The sequence below is a fragment of the Bubalus kerabau genome, chromosome 3 (genome assembly GCF_029407905.1).
Source record: "Bubalus kerabau isolate K-KA32 ecotype Philippines breed swamp buffalo chromosome 3, PCC_UOA_SB_1v2, whole genome shotgun sequence".
NCBI classification, from domain to species: domain Eukaryota; kingdom Metazoa; phylum Chordata; class Mammalia; order Artiodactyla; family Bovidae; genus Bubalus; species Bubalus kerabau.
Window position 1 is genome coordinate 142,718,616 of NC_073626.1, and position 24,284 is coordinate 142,742,899.

Here is a 24,284-nt window from a genome sequence, read left to right on the forward strand (position 1 = left end):
CTCCCTACTTTTAATCAGAATGGTCTAGATTATACTGCAGAGACAAACAACCCCTAGATTTCAGTGACTTTATTTCTCACTTATGCTCAGGTCCAGTAAGGGATGGTAGGAAGGTATGGCATTCCTCATGGTCATCATTCACCGCAGTCCAACAGAGCAGCCACCACAAGCACCTTGCTGGCTAGGTGCTACAGGGAAAAGCAGAACAGGGTCATACCTGCACTAGCTCTTAAGTTCTGCCCAGAACCGATACTCATCACTTCCATCTACTTTTCACTGGCTGAAGCAAGTCCCAGAGCTACTCTGTACATTAGCAGGCTTTTGTTATTGTTCAGTTGCTAAGTCGTGTCCAGCTCTTGGCAACCCCATGAAGCCAGGCTTCCCTGTCCTCCAGTATGTCCCAGGGTTTGCTCAAATTCATGTCCACTGAGTCAGTGATGCTATCTAACCATCTCATCATCTGCCACCCCTTTTTCCTTTTTCCTTCAATCTTACCCCGTATCAGGGTCTTTTCCAATGAGTCAGCTGTTGGCATCAGGTGGCTAAAGTATGGGAGCTTCAGCTTCAGCAACAGTCCTTCCAATAAATTTTCAGGGTCGATTTACTTTAGAATTGACTGGTTTGATCTCTTTGCAGTCCAAAGGATTCTTTAGTAGGCTGCAGACAGGCAAATCCTCCCATATGCTTTGAAGGAGGTAGAGCTGGAATATTTGTAAACAGTTCTAATGAACACCACACTCACACACACAGAGCGCATTTATCTCCTCCCCCAAGGAGATCTGCCAGATACCACCCAGTCCGTGCACCTAGTCAAAGTCAAGGCTCTCTAGATAAAAGGCTTTCCAGCAGGTCTGAAGAGCACTCTGGAGCCCAGTGCTCAGTGGTCTGGAGCCAGGCAACTAAAGTCACTCTCTGTCCTCACACTTATTTGGATGCCCAAATCCTAAGGACAGCTGACCACGCCCTGAAACAGACTTCTGGGATCTGAGTGGTGTCCATGTCTGTATGGCCATGCCTAGAGAATCAGGACAATCTAGAAGCTGGAAAATAAGAACTATGGCATTTTGCTGAAATCTTGCAAGGAAAAGGTCAGCCTCCTTGCAGGATACGTATTGTTCCCCCATGTTTATAATTAAGTACATCAGATAAAGGGGGTAAGTGACTATATGGAGGGAAGCAGTAGATACAGATGAAAAATACCTGTGTGAAAATAGTATACAAACTACTATACTTTGTTCATCTTTCAGAAAATGTTTACTCTTACGATTCTGTTTGCTTAAGGAAAGACTTTCACTTTTCTATTTAGCTTAGAAAATAGTAAAATGGGATTCATGGATTATAATCACAGAATCATTTTGAATAAGTCATAATAGCTTTAAACTATTACCTTCTGATTAAACTTTCAAATAATGTAATTTTGCAAGTAAATTCTCAATATCTGGTGCCAACACCAATACATATCTTTTTCATATTCTACTTCTTTGAATATTTCTATCTCCATGAAATTATAGGAATGTTAACTCATGTTTTAAAAATCATTTACGCTTTTTTTTTAAATTTTATTTTATTTTTAAACTTTACATAACTGTATTAGTTTTGCCAAATATCAAAATGAATCCGCCACAGGTAACTCATCACAATACTGCTTTGTTAGTTATTTGATGTCCAAGAAATTTTTACATATTTTTCAATACTCAATTTGAGTGCTTATTGAGTAAACCCTCCCTCTCAGAAACAGAAGTTTTCACTTTTCTTTCCCCTAGAGTAAATTAATCTGAGCACCAAAAGGTTGAAGTTTTATTTGAAACTCACTGTGTGTAAACTTTTAAATATTTATTATTTATCTACTTTGGCTGTGTTGTGGCTTGCAGGATCACCGTTACAGCACATGGACTTCTTAGTTACAGCATGCATGCAGGATCTAGTTCCCTGACCAGGGATCGAACCAGGGACCCCTGTACTGGGGGCATGGAGTCTTACCACTGGACCACGAGGGAAGTCCTTGTATAAACTTTTAAAAGTCTGACTTCTTTTGCTAGGTCCCTTAAGTGACTAATGAAAGTTGTAATTATTTTCTTTTACTTTATAATTGTCTCTTGATGGACTAGGCCTCCATTCCCAGTAGAGAATCAGCTTTAGTCTAATTTGTGTTACAGTGGCTACTACTATACACCCATTCTCCATTTATTTAATTTTCATCAAATTCAATGCTTTAATATTTTCACCTTCCATACACATACCAGTTACCTACTTTGCCTTGAAAAAAATCCCATGGACAGAGAAGCCTGGTGGGCTATAGTCCATTGGGTCGCAAAGAGTCAAACTCCACTAAATGGCTAAGCAAGCGTGACTACCTACTTACTGAGAAATAGCCCTTAAAGGTAAAAGGCCACGTACAGGCCTCTGAAAACCCTTTCTTCCCTCTTGTCATATCCAGGTCATGAAGGCTTTCTTCTCTCAGACTTTTAAACAAATTGGCTTTGGAGTCCCAGGAGGTAATGAAGTAGAAGAATGGAATGAAAGGACTGAGTTCAATGTTATTTCCAAAGCCCTTCCTAGGAAAACAATAATTTATTACTCATTTTGGAATTCTGAGGAGAAACTCCTCAAAACTTAAGTGAATTATTTTGCCAGAGGACCTAAAAAATGCATCAAATTCCAAGTCAAATTGTTCCAAGTTACCTTTCCATCTAAATTCGATAAGCAGTATGAAGTTTATCCTTTATATTTGCATATAATACGACTTCTAAAAGCAAACTTTCTTTTCAGTAGCATCGGTGGGGCCAGACTGTGTAGGTTCAAATCCTCCCTCTACCATTTCTCCTCTCCTTGACTCAGTTTATCTATTAAAAAAAAGTTCAAAAATACTACCTATCTGACTGGACTGTTTAAAGGAGTAATTGAGTTAATACTTACAAAGCTTTTACAATTTTTTTTTTTTTTATATTATATGATCCCATACTCCCATCCAGGAAAGCAAGAACCACCACAAGTTGCGTGAGAATTTAAGTTTCTCCACTTTCGGCTCCTTTATTCCTTATTAGAATAGTGCTTTGTCAACATGAGCACACTACGTTAGCAGATTTGAGCTTTGCCAGAAAGGTGTTTGTATCTAATTTCAAATTATGAATTCCTGAACATTGAATGATGTACCATGCTGCTAAACACTCAGGGGCCCCTTCGAGTGTTGGGCCTGAGAGTCGTAACTCTGGCCTGCGTATGTCTAAGTTTTGACAGCCAAGGAGCCGCTGAGAAAGTTATTGGTATTGAGAAAAAGGGAGGCTAAGTCACCCTGAAGAAAAAAACAAAAAACAAAAAAACACTGAATTGCAGAGCTGCCTGCATTTCACTCTGCTGCCTCTGGAAGAGGTGTGTTATCTAAAGTGCTTCCATCATGAATAATGATGGAGAAACTGCCTTTACTCTCCGACTACTGTACTTTCAGGCAGAAATCCATGGGCTGGTGCCCACGGCATCTATCTGGAACTTGGTTATCACACACGTTTAGAGCAACCAGTACTCAGCGTGAAAGGCAGCGAAAGGGAGGGGCCGGGACACTTCGGGTGAGCAGCGTTTCTAAGGTCAGACCCAACCCAACCCCCCCTACTTTTTCCGTGGCTGGTTCTTCTGGTCATTTCGGAAATCGGCTACCCTTGTTTACATGTTGAGCTTGGCTCAGTACTAGAAAGCCTTAGTGCTTTCTAAAAAAGAGAAATCTCTTGCGTTTATAGACAGTGCTGGGGGAGCAAAGTTCCTTCTCCTGGGCAGGGGAGGGTGCCTCTCCTGCAACACGTGCCGGTGGTGGCAACAGCTCTGAACCGCACAGAGGCAGCTTAAGTGAGGGAGAGGTTCGGGGGAAGGCGAGGAGGGTGGTGTGGGGCAAGCAAGCAAAGTGCGGAAGCTGTACGGGAAGCTGTACGGGGATTCTTCTAGAAAGTGGGGTGGGAAAGGAGCTAGGGAGGGCGTGTGGAGGGAAGGGATCTGTGTCAGAACGTGCGTGTGAGCGGATACAAAACCCGAGAGAGGCGTGAGCAGCGCTGTGTGTGCGAGCGGGAGCGAGGGGCGCCGGCTCTGGGTGTGTGCGCCTGGGTGAGTGACACCGAGGGGCGGGCTGGCCGGCTGGCCGGCGGGCGGGAGCAGCCTGCGAGGGGCGGGAGTGTCCCTGCGTGGAGCGGGCCGACCCGGAGTTGTGTCAGTGAAGGAATCTAGCCCCGGGGCCGAGCCGGCTGCGCCCTCCGCCGCGAGCGCCGGCAGCGCGGGGCTAGCTCCGGACGGCGCGCGGCCCAGGCAGAGGCTCCTGCTCCGCCCGCCCTCCGCACCGCAGGGGCCGCCACCGCAGCCGCGCCTCCCCCCGCCGGCAGCCGCGCCCCCGATACCCGTCCCCGGTCTGGGACGGAGAGGCCGGCGCTCGGCACAGAGGTAAGCCCGGGATCTCCGGCCGCCACCGCCTCCCGGGACCCACTCCCTGCCCGCCCGCCGGGCTCGGGCCGGGACGCGGCGGGGCCTGCGCAGCCGGGACGGTGGCTGAGCCCGGGCCGCGAGATCCGCAGCCTGAGTCGCCCAGCCCCCGCCGCCTCCCGGGGCGCTGGGTGTGGCCCCCGCTCGGCGCCGACGCGGGCTGGCCGCGCGGACCGGACGCGGAGGTCGCCGTCCTGCCTTTCTCCGGCCGGCACTGGCGAGCGAGCCGGCGGGCGGGAGGAGGCGCCGGGTGCGGCGCACATTCGCGCGCCCAGGGCGAGCGTGTGGTGGCGGCGCTCCGACGTGGACCCGCCCGCCCCGGATCTGAATCGGCCGCGGTCTCTCGCCTGCCCTCCCCTACGCGAGCGCCCCCTTCCATCCGCCGGGCGGACGGAGACCGATCCCCTCCTGCCGCCGCACTCCTGCTCCGAGCCTCCTCTGCCGGCAGCATCACGCCCTCGATCGCTGTCCGGCCCGGGGGCAGCCGGTCCAAGGAAACCCGCGCCCCTCGGTGCTCGGTGGGAGCCGGATGCGGCGGCTCCCGGAGCGGGTAAACTCGCCGTGGTGGTCCTCAGGGTGACGGGAGGCGATGCCTGGAGACTTGGCCGCGGGAGTAAGCGTTCGCATCGCCGCGACTGGGCGGGCGGACCCGGAGTCGGCCGACGTTGGCCAGAGCTCGAGACAGCCGTGGTTCCGGAGATGCGAGAGGGTCTTCCCGCTCTATGCCCACTCTCTACTTTTCCGTGCCTCGGAAGATCGGTCCCGCTCGCTCGCACTGTTTGGTGATTAATACTTATTGCAGACGTGGGAGATGAAGGGTTGAGACTTTTACCTGGACAGGGATGCGACTGAAACCTCCTATCTTGTCAACTTCAGGTTTCCACCTCTTAGGAGGTTGGTGTGTGTGTTTGTGAACTTCCTGAGCTTTTGATTCCCAGTAGTCCGGGTTTTAGCAAATGCCAAGATTTTGGAGCCCTGACATTTTAAAGATTCTTTCTGTGCAGCATTTTCCTTTGAGTGAGCTACAAAATCTGTAGCTTGAGAACTAGGGAAAAACCTTGAACTTCAAACACAGCCTCTTTCATGAAATGTTATGTGCAATATTTTTTACTTGCTTATTTAATTTTTAAAAAAATGTTACATTAAAAACTTTTACCAATCCTCTCGCACATCAGAAAAAAATGACTCAAATTTTAGAACCTATGCAGAAGAAGAGCTTTATGCTAGTATTTGAAAGAGTAAGGTCGTGTGACCTTTATGACTGGTTTAGTTTGTCCTAAAGGAACGATTCATTGCCGTATCTGATTGATTTTGTTTTCTAGAGATTAAGCAGATGTGTAATATGGCAGAGAGAAGAGACAGGAAGTCAGAATTGCTTCATTCTGAAAAAAGAAAAAATATTATCCAAGTAACAAATCCATTTACTTTGAAAGATAACTCTGAAATGAAGTCTCCAGTCGCTTTTTTGTATAAAGTATTTGATTGGCCTTTATAAAATTATATCAACTAAAATGCAGTGTGTTGTATAGATGGGGCAGGTTTTTTATCAAGTAATTGTAGTTTTAAAAAAAAATACCTGTGTATGAAAATATTTGTTGGATCTCTAGGGGAGATCAACTAGGGGAAAATCAACTTTGGGAATGATTTTCTATTTGGACAAGGCAAATGCTGCTGCAGTCTCTAATTAGAGTTTTGGATTAAACTCAAGCTTTGTTAAAACCTATTTTATGGAGCAGCAGAACAAAAAATATGTCCAATTCTTTATCTGTGTGTGGCTTTAAACACATACGCGCACACACACACACACATTTACACACTTACACAACTAGCTCCAAAGGATAATTTGCATAAAAATACAATCACTTGAATGCAGAGAATATCTAAGAGGATGGTTAGAAAAAAAAAAACCGAAACTCAACATCAGGGAAAGGAGTATATTAATTGGCAATTTTCTTTCTTTAATCCTTGCCTGTGAAAATATTAAATAATTTTCTAGGAATCACTTTAAAGTACTTACTAAGGCAAAATGATCAAGACTCCTTTTGTATTCATTTTGTTTTAGGGAGCCCCCTAATGAAAGTCTCCAACTGACTGTTGCTGTGCTTGCCTGATTTTCAAGTGGCCTTTGTGGGGATAGATTTCTGTGGGCTTGTGAGGCTGCTCAGCCAGTCTCTGTAACGATCAGGAAAAGAAAATGCTTAGGCAACACCATTGCAGTTTTTGATACTCTGCCAATAGGAAGCATCTCAAAGACCTACTTTGCCATGCAGATGGAAATACTTTCCATCAGAAGTCAAGCTTTAGAAATGTTTCATTTTTGGTTCTAAGTTTTATCGGTTTCTCTGTCTCTGATGATAGAATTGTGCTGTTATCAATGAATACTCATTTATGGCTTTTGTGTTGAAGGCACTTAGGTGATCTTCATCCTGTTACCTGTGTTATCTTTACACAGCTTTAATCAGCATCTTATGAGGCAGGACAAAAACTTTGGGTTACTGTTTGATGGATAAGTGGAAGAAGTTGAGATTGCTCATGGTATGATCTAAACGGCAACCATGTGTCTCCCCATGTGATGACAGAGTGGAGTGGGTTTTGTGTGACATGGATACTGCCTGCTCACTGCTCCCTTGTGCTTCTTCACTAGTCATCTTCTGTAGACCCTTCACTGTTATTTAAAGGTGATAATTGAATCAGATGGCTGTTTCAGTGTTTGTACCCAGAACAGTTGCTTTCACAAGCATGACACAGGACACGACGGCAGCTGCATAATATGGGCAGATTTAAGTGATGGAGTCTGTTTATTGATCTCTGAATGATTGTGCATAATTCAGCCAATCAATTCATTCCATCACTGTTCTGTCTTAGTGTGTAATCACACAATTAAAATGTGATTTTCATGATACAAACAGTTAAAAAACACCAGTACACATAATTATAGAACAAAAACAAACCTTTCTTTTTTTTCTTCCTTTTTTTTTTTTTTTTTGAAGTAGTCTGCTGTGAAGGTGTTATTTCCTTGACACATCAAAATGGCTAATTTGAAGTTGTGACGCTTGTTATGTAAATAGGCCATATGTTGAATTTCTACAGAAGTTTATTCATTCAATGTTGTGATAATGGATAGGATCCCCTAAGTACCATAGCTAAGAAAAATAGCCTGTGAAGATGCATTTCTACTGTGTATATCATTCCCATTATTTTTGTTTAACAGCTAGTGTTTTTATTTTCTAATAAAAATATTCTTAAATGTGATGTTGTCATCTATCCTTATATGTACCAATTATTGTAGTCCTGATGTGACTTAGCAGCAGCAGCATTGTAGTCCTGACTCAAACTTTCTTCTCATTTATGCACTTGTTTAATAGTTTTCATGATTGATGTTCTGTAGTTAGGGCAGAAGCTACATGCCTGATCAATTTTTTATATTTTTCTGCTAAACCTCTTCCTTTCACCATGAAAAGACTTTCCTTTTCTTTCTACTGTTAGCGTTCGCTTCATCACTCAGACTCAGACCTAGGAACCATCCTGACTTCTCTCTCATTCATTCCATTAAGTAAAGAGAAAGTGAAAGTCGCTCAGTCGTGTCCAACTCTTTTCGACCCCATGGACTATAGAGTCCATGGGATTCTCAGGCCAGAATACTGGAATGGGTAGCCGTTCATTTCTCCAGAGGATCTTCCCAACCCAGGGATCCAACCCAGGTCTCCCACATTGCAGGCAGATTCTTTACCAACTGAGCCACCAGGGAAGCCAAAGTGGACACCAAATCTTGTCAACTTTTCCTTTGTAAGAGTTTCTCCGAACCAGCCCCGACATTCCTCACTGCCTCCCCCAATAGCCGAGACCCTCGGCCATCACTATTCTAGGGTGATTATAGTCGGCTACATCCTGTATCTCAGTAATTGAGTTCTCCCAATGCAAAGCATTTCATCTTATCAATGTTCCTAAAACTCTGCTGTTTAGAATTCTTATCCAAGGATTGTCTCACGAGAAGACTGAATTGAATTTAGGTTTGTCTGATTCCAAAGTTCGTACTCTTTTCACTAGTTCAAATATTTATTATGCCCTCTACCCACCACATTTGGTCCAACCTCTCAACCTGGTTTTAATGTACCTGCTGCTGCTGCTAAGTCGCGTCAGTCTTGTACGACTCTGTGCGACCCCATAGATGGCAGCCCAACAGACTCCTCTGTCCCTGGGATTCTCCAGGCAAGAATACTGGAGTGGGTTGCCATTTCCTCCTCCAATGCATGAAAGTGAAAAGTGAAAGTGAAGTCCCCCAGTCGTGTCTGACTCTTAGCGACCCCATAGACTGTAGCCTACCAAGCTCCTCTGTCCATGGGATTCTCCCGGCAAGAGTACTGGAGTGGGTTGCCATTGCCTTCTCCATTAATGTACCTGACTCTTGCTCAAATTTTACTTACCAACTTTATTTCCTACTTTTCTAACATGAAGCTTCTATTCCTACTAATTGAATCTCACTGCCCTTCTAATTGGAGAAGGCAATGGCAACCCACTCCAGTACTCTTGCCTGGAAAATCCCATGGACATGGACAGAGGAGCCTGGTAGGCTACTGTCCATGGGGTCTCAAAGAGTCAGACACGACTGAGCAACTTCACTTTCAGTTTCATGCATTGGAGAAGGAAATGGCAACCCACTCCAGTGTTCTTGCCTGGAGAATCCCAGGGATGGGGGAGCCTGGTGGGCTGCCATCTATGGGGTAGCACAGAGTCGGACACGACTGAGGCGACTTAGCAGCAGCAGCAGCAGCAGCCCTTCTAATTTGTTCATGCTCTCTGTTTTAGAATGCCTTTTCCTTTTTCCTCTGACCTAAGCACAATCTCCAGGTTAAGTCCACTTGCCCTAATCATGTTACTGTCCTTGGATTCTTCTTCTACCCTTTTGCCTGCATCATTCTTTAGAACACTCTTATATATTCTCTCTTATACTCCCTTATACCCTTGTGTTCTTAATTCTTGCTTTCCCAACTAGACTGCAAGTCCTCAGAGGGCACTGATGGACCTTGTATGCTGTCTTTGAATCGTCTACCAGCCTTGGGCACAGCACACCCTTGATAAGTAGACCTGTAGAATCAATAAATTAGAAAGGTGATTTTTTTTGTTGTTTTTTTAAAAGATGGGCTTTGATATTGCCTGTGTACTGCTCATCATTGTGTCTTCAGAGCCTAATTTGCAGCTTGACACCTAGTCATGACCTCAATAAATATTTGTTAATGTAGAAATTAATGTTGACATTGGATGAAAGGGACCAGCATTTGAAGAAGAGTCTGTCAAGGAGTTTTTTCCCATTTTTTTTCAGTGGTTCTAATCAGTCTCTTCATTCATCAGCTATGAGGATTCTGAGACCTCGGCATTTTCCAGAGTTGAGATAATGATGGAGGCTGGCAGTTGTGAGTTAGAATTAAGGAGGCTGTCATTATTTTAAGGTGGAGTGATGGGTCCCATTAGTGAGCACAGATGAAAGCACTGAGGCCTTAGGCCAGTATTTTATACAGAGTTATCATTTCTATAAATGGGCTTCCCAGGTGGCGCTAGTGGTAAAGAACCTGCCAAAAGGGACGTGGTTTCAGTCCCTGGGTCAGAAAGATCCCCTGGAGGAGGGCACGGCAACCCACTCCAGTATTCTTGCCTGGAGAATCCCATGAACAGAGGAACCTGCCGGGCTACGGTCCATAGGGTTGCAAAGAATTGGACACAACTGAAGCAACTTAACTTGCATGCATGTATTTCTATAAATATTCAGGCTAATCAGCTCTAAGGGTTTCCTGGGTGGCTCAGTGGTAAAGAATCTGCTTGTGAAGTAGGAGACGTGGATTTATCCCTGGGTCGGGAAGATTCCCTGGAGAAGAAAATGGCAACCCACCCCAGTATTCTTGCCTAGGAAATCCCATGGACAGAGGAGCCTGGCGGGCTACAGTTCATGGGGTCACAAAGAATCAGACACAACTTAGTGACTAAACAACAGCAACAACAGTTGCAGAGCTACCCAATCGTTTCATTTAAAAGCTTCTTGAACATTAAAAAAAAATCCGGGAATCCATCTAAGGATGAAAAGTGAGGTAGGAAAAATTGCCACACCCATTCTGTTGTATCAGGACAAAATTCAGTTCTTTCAACTTTTAATAAGACTCACTTTGTACAAGGCCCTGTTTCTGCCGGGAAGGTGTTTATAGTTCAGCAGGAGAAAGAACATATGCATCCCAGAAACAAAGGTCTAAGAGAGCTCAGAAGGGAAAATTTCCTGCTGCTTGGGGAGTGGTGAGGGCCTTCCAAGAATGACGGTTGTTTGAGCTGATTATTGAAAGGCTTCGGGTGAGATTTCAGTAACTATATTGGGAATATAGAGGTGGGGAAATGGCCACAGCGTTGGGAGGAGCGCAGGGCAGGCATCCCAGGGTTTTTTGACTCTAACATCAGTCCTCTTACATATTTAACTACCACTGCTCCAAAGCTGAAATGCTACTAGGACCCTCCTGGGTAGTAGTAATGAAGCTTAAAAGGATATATGAATACCTGCAATTGTTACTTTTGGTGCCAAGTGCTGAACTGACCATGACAAAGCGCAAAATAAATCTTGTAAGGATTAAAATTGGTGTGTTTCTGGGTAGCATCCAGCTTGCCTAGAATTCCTGAAAAGGATTCTTGCAACATGGAAACACCACTGAAGGCTGAAACTTTCTTAGTAATGTAAACAGGTCAGCCCTGATCGTGGTCCTAAGTAACCAGGCATCTGTGGGACACTGCGATCCTCGCAGAGCATGAGTAAACATGCTGTTCTGTAGTTCCCAGGTTCTGATTCTGACCCCATGGATTATAAAACTAGGACAGATGGGTATGAGTTTCAGGGAGACAGATTTGGGGTCAGTATAAGGAAGGTGGTCCTGTAATGGATTGAGCTGTTTCACGAGGTGATAAGACTCTGACTAAATGTATTCAGGCATGGGCTATACCAGGCAGTGTCTACATACATGCATTATCTCCATCTTTCCTCAAATCACTGCTATTGCCACCTCCCACCTCATTGTACCCATGGGCCATCCTGAAGCCTAGAAAGGCTGAGTGGTGAGTACATTACGGAGCAGGTGTCAACCCTGGCAGTTTGGAAGCAGAGACTGAATATGTACTGGATGAGGAAAGGGGGCAAACCTCAGATGGCCACTAGGATTTTTAAGGATGCTTCCTCACGCTAGGATCGAGTCTTAATTCTCCTTGGGGGATCAAGAATCCTGCTAATTGTTGCCAAGCACTAATTCATCAACAGCAGCACCCAATTCCTAGAAATTCAGAGCAAAGAGAATGCAACCATCACCATCATGATGGCTACCACTCACTGATCTCATTTAAATCTAACAGCCATCTTGCAAGGTAGGGATTATGTATCCTTTTAAGGAAGGGGCACCGTAGCTCTGCCAAGTTACATAGATTGATCAAATCTACAGAGTTGATGAGCAGCTGTTTTCTCATATCACCCTTTAAGGTAATGCATGGTGATGATGTCAGACATATTTACCTATCAGTTCAGCATAGACACCAACCATTCAGAGAGGCCACCAGCTATACACAACACTGTGATTCTTCTCAGAGATGGGATTCCCATGAGGTCCTGTTGAGGCAAGGTCTGAAGGGATGTGAAAGCTTGGTAGTTCACCAAGACGACACATCTGGAGTTCCAGAAAACTGTAGTGCCTTCTTTTTATGTTCAGCATTTATCTGATTTTACACATCATACCTAATAGGGATTCCCAGGTGGCACTAGTGGTAAAGAACCCACCTGCCAATTCGGGAGATGTAAGGGATGCGAGTTCGATCCCTAGGTTGGGAAGATCCCCTGAAGAAGGGAATGGAAACCCACTCCAGTATTCTTGCCTGGAGAATTCCATGGACAGAGGAGCTTGGCGAGCTATAGTCCGTGGGGTTGCAAAGAGTCAGATACAACTGAGCAACTAATACACGCACACACTATAATTGTATTTCACACAGATTTCTGAATAAAGAAAAGTAGTTTCACAATGGTGCTTTCGTGTCTTCCTTGTAAATGTGTCTTCTTCCTCACTCCTTCTCTTCCTTTTACTTTCTGTACTCTGAGGCCCATCGGTCTGGACATCATCCCCTCTTTCTTCCTTAAGTGTCTCTTTCCATCATCTCTCTTTCCCTCAGGGTCTCAACCAGCCTTCATTTTTGTCTCATAAGCATTCATGAATCTTTCTCATTCTTTAATAACAAGAGAAGTCAAGCAAAATCCTCTTGGTCCCTTCCTTGTCAGTCTGGTCATGTTCCATCTCCCTCCCTGGTCTGAGAAGGCATCTCCTTGAAGAACAGGTCCTCACACATCACTTACCGTGCCCCAACTCCCCTTCTCCACCCTCTACAGCTCTGTCCTCTTCTAACAGCCGCCTCTGTGCTTCAAACTGCCAGACCCATGGCCCAGGATTTTCTTATAATTCTTGACCTGTGCACTGCCTCTGGTGTTACTGATCTCTCCACCTTGAGACCTTGCCCACCTGTTTTCTGAGTCATGCCTCTCCTGATTTCTTTCCTATTGCCCAACTGCTCAGTATTAGAGTTCTCTGCAGGCGCCTCTTTTCCTCCCAGACCTCAGCACCCTTGAAGGTTCATCCTTCAACCCTCTCTGCTCACCTACTTCTTTATTCTGTTACCACCTATAGCTGTCGATTCCTCAGTCTGCAACTCCGACTGTGAACTCTCCTGATACCTGTGCCAGGCATCTTAAACTCAGTGAGTTCAAAACTCTACTTCTACAGCCAGCCTACTCCTTCTGTGTTCTCTACCTCAATTAATGAAGCCATTTGATCAATTTTAAAATCTAGGAGCTGTTTCTTATTCTTCTATTCTTATGTCTTATTCCCCTATTCTTCATTGATGACTCAGCCATGTAAAAACTATCTTCTCACACCCTTGATTCTGCCCTCACCTCTCCAGGCCATTACCTCTACAACTGCCTTGGTTCAGGCCCTTATCACTCTCTCGAGGGTTACTGCAGTAGCCTTGTAACTGGTCTCGCTGCCTTCTGCCTGGCCTGCTTCCAATCCCTTCCCCACACTGCCGCCTTTCTAAAAGGCAAATTTGATCACGGACTCTCTGCTGCTGAAAATCCTTCTGCAGAGTCACTGCTCCTCCAGGATAAAAATCGAAGCTCCCTAGCCTGGCACAAAAGCTCCTTTGTGATCTGGCTCTCCCTTCGGGTGTGTATCAAAGTCTTCTCTAATGATCCTGGTCCCCACTGACTACCCTTGCCCATAGCATCCCTCCTAAAGGAAATGAGTTGTTACAGGAGAGAAATGAGAGGAGGTATGGGAACAGAGAAGAGATTACAGGGCTGTGGTGTCCTGTACCATGACCACTAGCTGCCTGTGGCTGCTGAGCACCTGAAACACACTTGGTCCAAACAGAGATATGAGTGTGAAATACATCACGGATTCAAACTCAGCATGCAAAAAAGAGTGTAAAATAACTCATTAACAAATTTTAATATTGATCCCATGTTAAAACAGTAACATTTCGAATATAGTAGGTTGAACACTATTAAAGTTAATTCACGTTTCTTTTTATTTTTTAACATGGCTACTAGGAAATTATAAACTACCTGTGTTTGGGCTTCCCTGGTGGCTCAGATGGTAAAGAGTCTGCCTGCAATGCAGGCATCCCTGGGTCAGGAAGATGCCCTGGAGAAGGAAATGGCAACCCACTCCAGCATTCTTACCTGGAGAATCCCATGGACAGAGGAGCCTGGTGGGCTACAGTCCATGGGGTGGCAAAGAGTCAGACATGACTGAGAAACTAACACTTTCACACTTTCACTGCGTGGCTCGCATAGTAGTGCTATTGGACAGCATCAATGGAGGACATCTCCTTGCTCCCAGGAGATACATCCTGTTTGAACCACTCCCAAAAGCTTTCTGAATGATTAAGTCAACCCTACAGGTGTAGAGAAGCAGCAGTTGCTCCATTTCATAAATCCAGAGATACTAAGTTGGTATAGATGGACAGGGAAGTCTGGCGTACTGCAGTCCATGGGGTTGCAAAGAGTCGGACACGACTGAGCAACTGAACTGAACTGAGATATTAAGTGCTTTAGATAAGATTCAGTTTCACAGAGACAGATTGTGAAAATTGCAGCAGGGAGCCCTTCGTACCACGTATTCAGGGCTGAAATCCCAAGTCAGGCACATCTGTCTCCCCCGACCCCCCAATCACCCTCGGGAGAGGGAAGCAGGAGACTGCGTTGGAGGGAGGCTTTGAGGTAGGCCGGAGGAGCAAGGGCAGGGCAAGAGGCGCCCCATTCCCAGGAAGCCTCCTGCTTGTAAGGTGCAGACAGAACACCAAGAGCCACGATCTCTGAGATCCCCCATCCTGCCATGGCTCCTTCCCCAGTGGGAGAAGTCCCAGCTCCCCCACTGTCTTGAGTCTCAATAATATGTCCCTGATGAAGCCACTGTGCGTCAAACAAAATGACCTGCCTAACAGCTGGTAAGTTCTCAGTTGTGCCTTAGGATACCGGGGGCAGCAGTCTGTGGATCATTTGGCCTAAAAGGCTTGGAGTAAGGTATAGAGCTGTCACAAGGACCCGGAAGATAATAAGTCCTGAGAGATATGCAGAGCTTTCTGTCTTCAAGTGGAAAAGCCAAATAGTGATAGGAAAGCAGAACTTATCAGGTTGGAGCCAGGAGAGACATGAAGGTAAAGGGAAGAAGCCATGACTATTAAGGGAAAAGTCCCATGGAATCGCATGCCAGTGAGGCTGATAGGCAGTGGGCCTCAGCGCTTGTATTCTGGTGGTTTGCATGCTGTGTTCTATTGAACCCCTTGGTTCTAATAAGACTGCCCTGGGCAGTTGTTCTGACTTGCGTTTATGTATCAGGCATAAGATTCTGGTAGGGGGAGAGGTGGTTGTGTTAAAAGTTTGAAAGTCATACTGTACAGAGACTGGCCTGAGAAAGTGGTGACCACCCAGGTGTGGTGACTGCTCTCCCATTGGCAACATCTGGGACTAGTTCAGGCCCTTAACAGGGGCTCCAGCTCCTTTCCATCTGAAGCTGAGTGACTCTCCATTGGACTGACTGTGCAGTCTGCCTCCCCTTACCCGGGACGCCAGAACCGTCATTCTTGGGTACCAAATTTCCACTTAGCACCCCAGGTTCTCTTTCACATTCCCAAGTCCTCACTTTGAGTTCTTGTGTAGGAATCCCAAATTGCCTTTGGTAAGGGTCCCATCACTTACCTCCACGCTTTCTTAAGCCGATAGTCATGCCTCGGAGCTACAAGCGCTACAGTAAGTGCCTGCTGCTCCATTTCAAGCTTCTTCAAAACTGACTCCTGCCAGCAAAGGGCCAGAAACTCAGTTTGGCTGCCCTGCTGGTCTCTGGGGTCCCATTTGTACCATAAATGCAATTTGGGAAGAGAAGGGGAAGGCAAGTGTAGCCTGATTTTCCTAAATTATGGTATATCTGCTTCTTTGTTCCCTGTGGAAAAGTTGGTCTTACATGTAGACTAGAAAGGTAGCTGCTGCCTTTATAATGGTGTGATTTCAGAATTCATTCCACTTAAAAGAGCTTTTCAAATATCAATACTTACTCTTTCTTGCTCTCTAATATGCAAAAGCCTACATTATAAAAGCTCTGTTTTCTTTCCCAAGACCACTATGGTTTGGAAGAGAAAGAGGGCAGATTTGATGCTTGGAAAGCCTAGTTTTGACTCATGTAATTGACTGGCTGTAATGAACTTGAGCCAATTACTTAATCTTCCTGAAGATTAATCTTTCTGAACCTCAGTTTTCTCATTTATGAAGTGAAATTAATAGTACCTACTTGCTTTGTTACGATTTTTTTATGACTAAATAAAACAAGGTATAAAGTGCCCAGCAGCAGGGCCTAAAATGCAATGCTAAGGAAGTGGTAACTTACCAGATTTTACAGACCCTTTCCTGAGACTAATAAGGAAGAAGATAAGAAATCTGGGTCTAGAGACCCAGAATTCAGCCATCCCTGGGTGAAAAAGGATCAGAAGGAAGTTGCCTTCACATTTTTGCTTAAGGCCAGTCCTGCCTAATGGTTTGCATTTGTGAAAATATTCATCTGGGATTATGAATGCAGCATGCAGCCATGGGAAAAAAAAAAAAAAAGAGAGACATGTTTACATCCTCTGCCAGGATAATATAAGAATAAACAAAGCAAGTTTTTGAATCTCTGAATAGTCAGGTGCACTGCCATCAAAATAAACTTTTATTTCTATTCTTTGCTGATAAATTATAGATAAAGGAAGCCACTAAAATAACCCAGAAAAGGAAGATTCATATACAAATTAGATACCAGGGACAGGCTTCACACTTACTTTGTTGGAGCCATTCTTTCCTTAACTGTGGGTGTTTGGGAAGTTCTTTTATTGTCACCTTTGTTGCTGACAAAAAGAAAAAGCTTCAGTATACTCAGGAGAGAATGGTTTTGATTGGAGGCGTGTTGTTCTCAGTGTGGGCTAACTTTCCTGTATTGTAGTGATTGCTAATACATAACTGAGGAAACCCGTAAACAGGGCTGGATCTGACATACTGCCGCTTCTGATTGACTTGTGTTTATTATAGGAATGGGGGCAGTTCTATAATTTTTAAAGGGGAAAGTGGAAGATGTTATGCTGGCTACTGTGACTGCTAGTGTCCTCATCTGGAAGGTCTTTGGCCTTTTTCCTGTATGTATCCTGTGAAATCTAAATGATGGGCTGGATTCAGTGCATGCAGGGGCTGTCAATGGCTTACGGGGCCCTTGGATGCAATTGATCGCCCCTGGCGATACTATAGTATCAATGGAGTGTCATATTCAACCCATGAACACTCACAAAGAGTATAAACCCGCTACCTTTAATGCTGTTAAAAATAATAGCATTAAAAATATTATTTAGTGTTGGTTTGTGGCATTAACATATAAACTCACTTATTGTTCTACTAGTCTCGGAATAAGAACTGTTGCAGGTGCAGTGGGTGGTATCAACTGAGGTGGTCATGACAACATTAATTTATCATTTCCAAACCTTGGTAGGATTTCACCTTCTGAATCTTCTGGATTGTGTGTAGTTATTTCTCATTTGTTAAGGCAAGGCATATTTAGCTGTTCCTTATGGAAATGCACTAGAAGTATCTTCATGAAGGTTGATGAAAATTGTTCCTTTTTTTGCAAATCATTTTTTCTCCCTATCAAGACATTTTTGGATTCTAACTTCTAAAAATTTAATCTCTCAGTGGTACATCTTTCACTTGTTTGTCGATTATACTTTTGAGAAAGGTGTTTTCTTTGTCATTGATAAAATGTGGACCAAGACAGTCCAAAGACAGAGTTCTGTGACTTTCTCCACGAGACTTCTTGACATCCATACATGAATTGTTAGCTGTGTTTTGTTTGTTTGTTTCTTTGTTTGAACAAGTTTGATCATCTTGCACTTGGGTTTACTTTCTTGCCCCCAAGCTCTCTCTAGGAGGATACAACCAGGAAAGACTTAATCCGATGCCTTAGTGATGGCCATCATTATTGATCCACTTACTGCCAATCATAGAACCTGTATTATGAAATGTAATGAGATTAATTTGGAGTAACTTGTAGATTGCATACATTCTTCTTTTGAAAAGTTTACTCAAGAGCATATGTAAATGACCCTATTTTTTATTTTTAGAAAATAATTTTGTAAAGTAAACTCATACTTCACCTCTAATTTCAACTCATATGAGCTTGTTTGGTTAAAAGGAATTGCTTTCTTGTGTATCACTCAGTTCTCTTTATGGAATCATTGCTTTGAAAACTAATTGGTGGTGGGATGGGAAATCAGACCTTGGGTGTCACTCCAGCACATCATTATACTCACTCCTCCTGGGACAGACATGAATCACACTGAGGCATGTCCACACAGCATGCTGGCATCTATGTAAATGGCTCCATGACAGCTTCACTAACTGTGACCATGACAGAGAATGCACTGATAGCATCATGTTGCTAACGGATGTGTTTTCTCTAAGTGGAAAATTCTGTATTATTTGAAAAAGTTCCCCACCCCCTGCCACCCACTACACAAACTCTTTGACTTTTACATTAATATCAAATGTCAAATATACAAACAATATTTGTGTACTGTATTTTGTTTTCTTTGTGTACAAAATAGTCTTCTACATGCTTTTTACCTTGGACTCAATGGAAAGAAATAATGTGAAAGAACAGTAGCACCGAGGAATTCAAACCTGCAATAAAAAGAAATAAACTCTTGCTTCCTAGAAATACTGCTCTTTGGTAGTGCTTTATATTTTACAAAATACTTTCAACAAGTTTTTTGTTTTTTTGCAAAAAAACTTTTTTTCTGACTATAAAAATAATTGCATATCATTGAATTTGGAAAAAATACTGAAGTGGGTAAAAGAATTAAGTCAGCTAAAATTTCACCACCAAGAGATCATCTTTGTTAGCACCTGGTATATTTTCCTTTCAGATATGCATTCATGTGTGGTTGTGAGTATGTGCATACATTGTGTGTGTGTGTGTGTGTGTGTGTGTTTAAATTAGCTTCGTGGTGGACCTGAGAAGTTTGTACTGAACAGTCAGTATGACTTAAAAATGGCTTGGAATCAGACAATTTGAAATTTTAGACCTGGCTATACTACTTATGTAGTGACTGTAAATTGCTTAAACTATCAAAACTTCCATTTCTACTTCTATAAAATGAGGATAATAATAGTATTCCTCTACTAGGTTTATTGTATAAGAATTAATAAAATAATACATATAAAATACTTAGCATGGTACATGCCTCGTAGTAAATGCTCAGTAAGTGTGAGCTATTGTTATTATACAGGTTTTCTTGTCTCTTGTCCTCACTTTATTTTCTAGTAGCAATTTCTCTTGTCAAAAAACATTACTTGAGAAGTATTTGGAATGACTGCATATATTTCAATACATGAATATACCTTAATGTAATCATTTCTCTATGCTTAGACCATTTCCAGTTCTTTGCTGTCACGAAGAGCGCCACAGTTAATATCCTTTACATTCATTTCTGTGCATAGACAACAAAATGAATTACTAATGGCATTTTACAGAGAAGCAGAAAAAAACGAACAGTTCTTTAGTATCTGCTAATGTGCCAGGTGATATGCTAGGGATTTTTTTATCTCAAAATTCTCATTTAACTCTTCCATAACCCTGTTGAAGTACATCTGTTACCCCAGTTTTTGGATGAAAACCCTCTGATGGGAGACAAGCAGCTTGCCCAAGGTCACAGAGACAGTGGTGGTGGAGATGGTGTATGAAGCCAGCTGTCTGATTTCAAAGCTTAAGCCTTCCCATTCTGGCAGGCAGCTCATGCCTATCTTTTTAAGGCTGGCGGGATGAATAGTTACCATTGTGTTTTTCACTAAATGTTACTTGGTGCCACATAAAAGATAGGACACTTGGCTGGAACTCTGAGCTTGCTCAATATAGCACCTCCCATGTGCGTATGTTCTTATATGTTTTGGAATCAAGCCTCATTAAAATAAAGTGTTAACTAAAGGAAATAAAACATTGGTGTGATTATTTGATGAAGCAAACCTTGAGGAAGAAAACATTTATTTAGTCAAAAAATACAGAAATCGTCTTTGTTTTAGTTGGATGGGCTAGGCCGGAATTGCTTACCTCCCTAGCAATCTGAGTATTTCACACACATCAGTATAGGAATTAAACAATAACAGCCAAAGTAAATGGATGCTGTCAAAAGGGATTATAAGTTTCATTACTTGTATATTAAGGGTTGAAAGGAAAAATCTTTAGCCTTAATTGTAAGATGATATATCAGGAAAGAGCCAAAACAATTGCTATAGGTATAAGTATAGGTATAAGGGAGACATAAAAGTGCTGGGACAAACCTCCAAAGAATTATTTGGTGAACTGACAGGTTGTCTTTAAAAAGTCAGCCATTCGGAACATTTATCTTGGCAGCTCTCAAATCTGACTTACAGTGTGTAGTGTGGCAGTCAATTTTTGTAGGAAAAATGCATAATTAATACGAAGATCAAGGTAGAAAGTATTGCCAGTCAGTACCTAACACACAGTTTCTTAGAACAAAGGAGCAATTGAAGTTGTCTTTTAATAGGGTAATCCTGGCTTGTCATTTTGTAGGTATCAGTTCTTAGTGAAAAATGAAAGAGAAAAAAATGCCCCGGTAGTAATATTTCATATCGAAGAGGTACTTTGTTGCTGAGTTTATAACCAGCTCTTGTCTAGTCAAGAAAGCTACCTTTGGTTTCTGAGTTCTTGAATTTTCATAGTCCTTGAGCTTACACACACTTGCCTTATAATTGTTTCAGTTTCCCTTCAGATCATTTTAGTTCCTGCAGGGGAGAAAGAGTGTCCCTCATAGCCCAAGAACTAAGAAGGTTTTGCATCTTGACACAGCATGACCACCAGCTCAGGCTGTGGAGAGTATGTTGCCCCTGGTCGGGTAGCAGGTGGGAAGGGCCTGCGAGTTGAGTGTGGGCTCTCTGCACAACTAGTGAGCAGTTACAACTGTGGACAGAGGATGGACTCTGGATCTGCGGATTGGATCTGAGATGTGGCTTCATCCAGCCCTCGGTAGCTATGTAACGCTGGGCTAAGTGCTTTACTGCCTCTGAGCCTTGGCTCCCTCTGCTCTCGCACAGAGATAATGATTCCTGCACAGTCAAAGGTCATAGGGAGGATTAAATGCATTGAACCAACCAATGGGTTAACTCAAAAGTGCTCTGATGATTAGCTCCCAAGTTACAAATTAATAGTTACAGGTCCTGCCTCCCAAGGAGAAGCCAGTTTACCATTTTAAATATTTTCAAATAAATAATGGGAATATTTGTAAAAATATACCATTCCTGGTGCTAACCTCACTTGAGTCTCCTAACTCTTTGCTTATACATTTTGCAATAATATAGGGATAGGCTCCATGCTTGCCCAGGAAGCACCTGGTGCCCAACGAGCATGGCATCTCTCAGAGCTTGAATGCTCAATCCCATGGCACATCCCTCTGATGAAGGAAGGAGGCCTTGGCATCAGTAGGTGGTTCCTTTGAACACAATATAGACCTTTATAAAAACAGGCATTTAAGTCTGCTGTGTTGTTTCAAGATAGAAGCAAAACTTGTATGTTTGATGCATTATTTTAGCTTTCAATAAAAAAGATTTATAGAAAAGATATCAGATAGGAAAACATTCCAACAGGGTTGCATTATAAATAATTATAAGCAGCTCTTTGATTATTAAAGCAATCATTTTGCCAAAGGGGAGAAGGAAAGAGAAGAAGTTAGGAATTTTGACACTGGACATCACACACACTTTTCTGAAGTCTCCCGTGGTTCCCCTGCAGCCCTGGTAATGTTGGCAAGGGCTCAGAAACTGCTTCTGTGTCTGGCTGCCAGAGAGTCCATCTCACCTGTGGGGCTGCACTTACTCCCTTTCCCTGGGATGTTTCAGGCTAACCTCCCTGCCCTTTCTTGCCTCCCGGCTGGTCGTGGTGACCCTTTCTCTCAGTCCTTTAGAAGGACAGGATTGGTTTATTGGCCACCAGTTTGAGCTCATGTCTTATGAATGTGTTTCAGGTCTATAATGACTGAAGTGTCTCTGTGGCATTCCTCAGGGATGGGGGACAGGGGAGTGGTGTGAGCCAAGTGCTAGATGTTTTATAAAAAAAAATCCATGAAGGACCTGCTACCTGGGAATGGCTAACCCTGCTTGCTGTACTCATCTTGAACTGGTTTTGAAATTTTGTTTCTCCTTCTATGCGTGTGCCTGCTAAGTTGCTTCAATCATGTCCAACTCTTTGCAAACCTATGGACTGTAGCCCACCAGTCTCCTCTGTCCATGGGATTCTCCATGCCCTCCTCCAGGGAATCTTCCTGACTCAGGGATCTAACCTGCATCTCTTCTGTCTCCTGCATTGGCAGGCCGGTTCTTTACCACTAGCGCCACCTGGGAAGCCGTTTCTCCTTTTATACAGGAAACTATTCTAAATTTCCCTTATTTGCTTTGCTACTGCATTTCATTCATCTCATTTCTTCATCAGCTATTTCTTGAGTGTCTGCTCTGTACTGGGTACTCTGAGAGGAACAGAAAGGAATTAAACATTGAAAAGGAGAGAACAGTTCACACCTCAGGTAGAAAACAAAATATGTCTCCAGGGTTGAGAGAAAGGGAGAAGTTAAGTGCGTAATGATTTTTTTTTTTTGAGCTGTATTTTCTGTAATAAATTGTGCTACATAAAAATCTATACCAACATTCATTTATGTAACAAATCCCATTATAATGAAAATTCCTGTTATCTGTGACTGAAGCAAACATCATTAGAACACAATTTCAATGCAAAAGAAGACTTTGAACAGTCCCTTGGAGTGAGTTGAAATGGGACTTGACCTCTATATCAAGCTTTTCCTCTATATTGTTCATTTCCACCTGTCAACAAATACTTGATTTGATAGTAAAGCCAGTTAAATCAATATTTCTTGCTGTAGTGAAGGTACAGCAACATATATCCAAGGGCAGCATATCCCTACCAGCCTTATTTTGTTCATTTTAGTTCAGTCTCTCAGTCATGTCCAACTCTTTTCGACCCCGTGGACTGCAGCATGCCAGGCTTCCCTGTCCATCACCACCCACCGGAACTGCTCAAACTCGTGTCCTTTGAGTCATTGATGCCATTCAACCATCTTATCCTCTGTTGTCCTCTACTCCTCCTGTCTTCAATCTTTCCCAGCATCAGGATCTTTTCCAATGGGTCAGTTCTTCACATCAGGTGGCCAACGTATTGGACGGCTTTAGCATCAGTCCTTCCAAAGAATATTCAGGACTGATTTCTTTTAGGATTGACTGGTTTGATCTCCTTGCAGTCCAAGGGACTCTCAAGAGTCTTCTCCAACACCACAGTCCAAAAGCATCAATTCTTTGGTGCTCAGCTTTCTTTATAGTACAACTGTTATATCCATACATGACTACTGGAAAAACAATAATTTTGACTAGACAGAACTTTGTCAGCAAAGTAATGTCTCTGCTTTTTAATATGCTGTCTAAGTTGGTCATAGCTTTTCTTCCAAGGAGCAAGCGTCTTTTAATTTCATGGCTGCAGTCACCATTTGCAGTGATTTTGGAGCCCAAGAAAATAAAGCCTGTCACTGTTTCCATTTTTTGTCGATCTATTTGCCATGAAGTGATGGGATCAGACACTATGATCTTAGTTTTTTGAATGTTGAATTTTAAGCCAGCTTTTTCACTCTCCTCTTTCACTTTCATCAAGAGGCTCTTTAGTTCTTTGCTTTCTGCTGTAAGGGTGGTGTCATCTGTAAATCTGAGGTTATTGATATTTCTCCCAGCAATCTTGATTCCAGCTTTTGCTTCTTCCAGCCCAGCATTTCTCATGATGTACTCTGCATACAAGTTAAATAAACAGGGTGATAATATACAACCTTGATGTACTCCTTTCCCTATTTGGAACCAGTCTATTGTTCCATGTCTGGTTGTAACTGTTGCTACTTGACCTGCATACAGATTTCTCAGGGGGCAGTTAAGGTGGTCTGGAATTCCCATCTCTTGAAGAATTTTCCACAGTTTGTTGTAATCCACACAGTCAAATGCTTTGGTGTAGTCAGTAAAGCAGAAGTAGATGTTTTTCTGGAACTCTCTTGCTTTTTTGATGATTCAACAGATGTTGGCAATTTGATGTCTGGTTCCTCTGCCTTTTCTAAATCCAGCTTGAACATCTGGAAGTTCACGGTTCATGTACTATTGAAGCCTGGCTTGGAGAATTTTGAGCATGACTTTACTT

General features: G+C 43.2%; 1 protein-coding gene across 3 annotated transcripts in view; it reads left to right on the plus strand.

Moving 5' to 3' along the window:
• Positions 1-4,009: 4,009 nt before the first annotated feature.
• SPATS2L (spermatogenesis associated serine rich 2 like) overlaps positions 4,010-24,284 on the plus strand; it is a 188,618-nt gene continuing 168,343 nt past the window's right edge. For 2 of the 3 annotated variants that reach the window (XM_055573045.1, XM_055573048.1), the window contains exon 1: positions 4,106-4,419. The gene's annotated coding sequence lies outside the window, so the exon portion shown is untranslated. The other variant, XM_055573046.1, reaches the window with a different exon arrangement.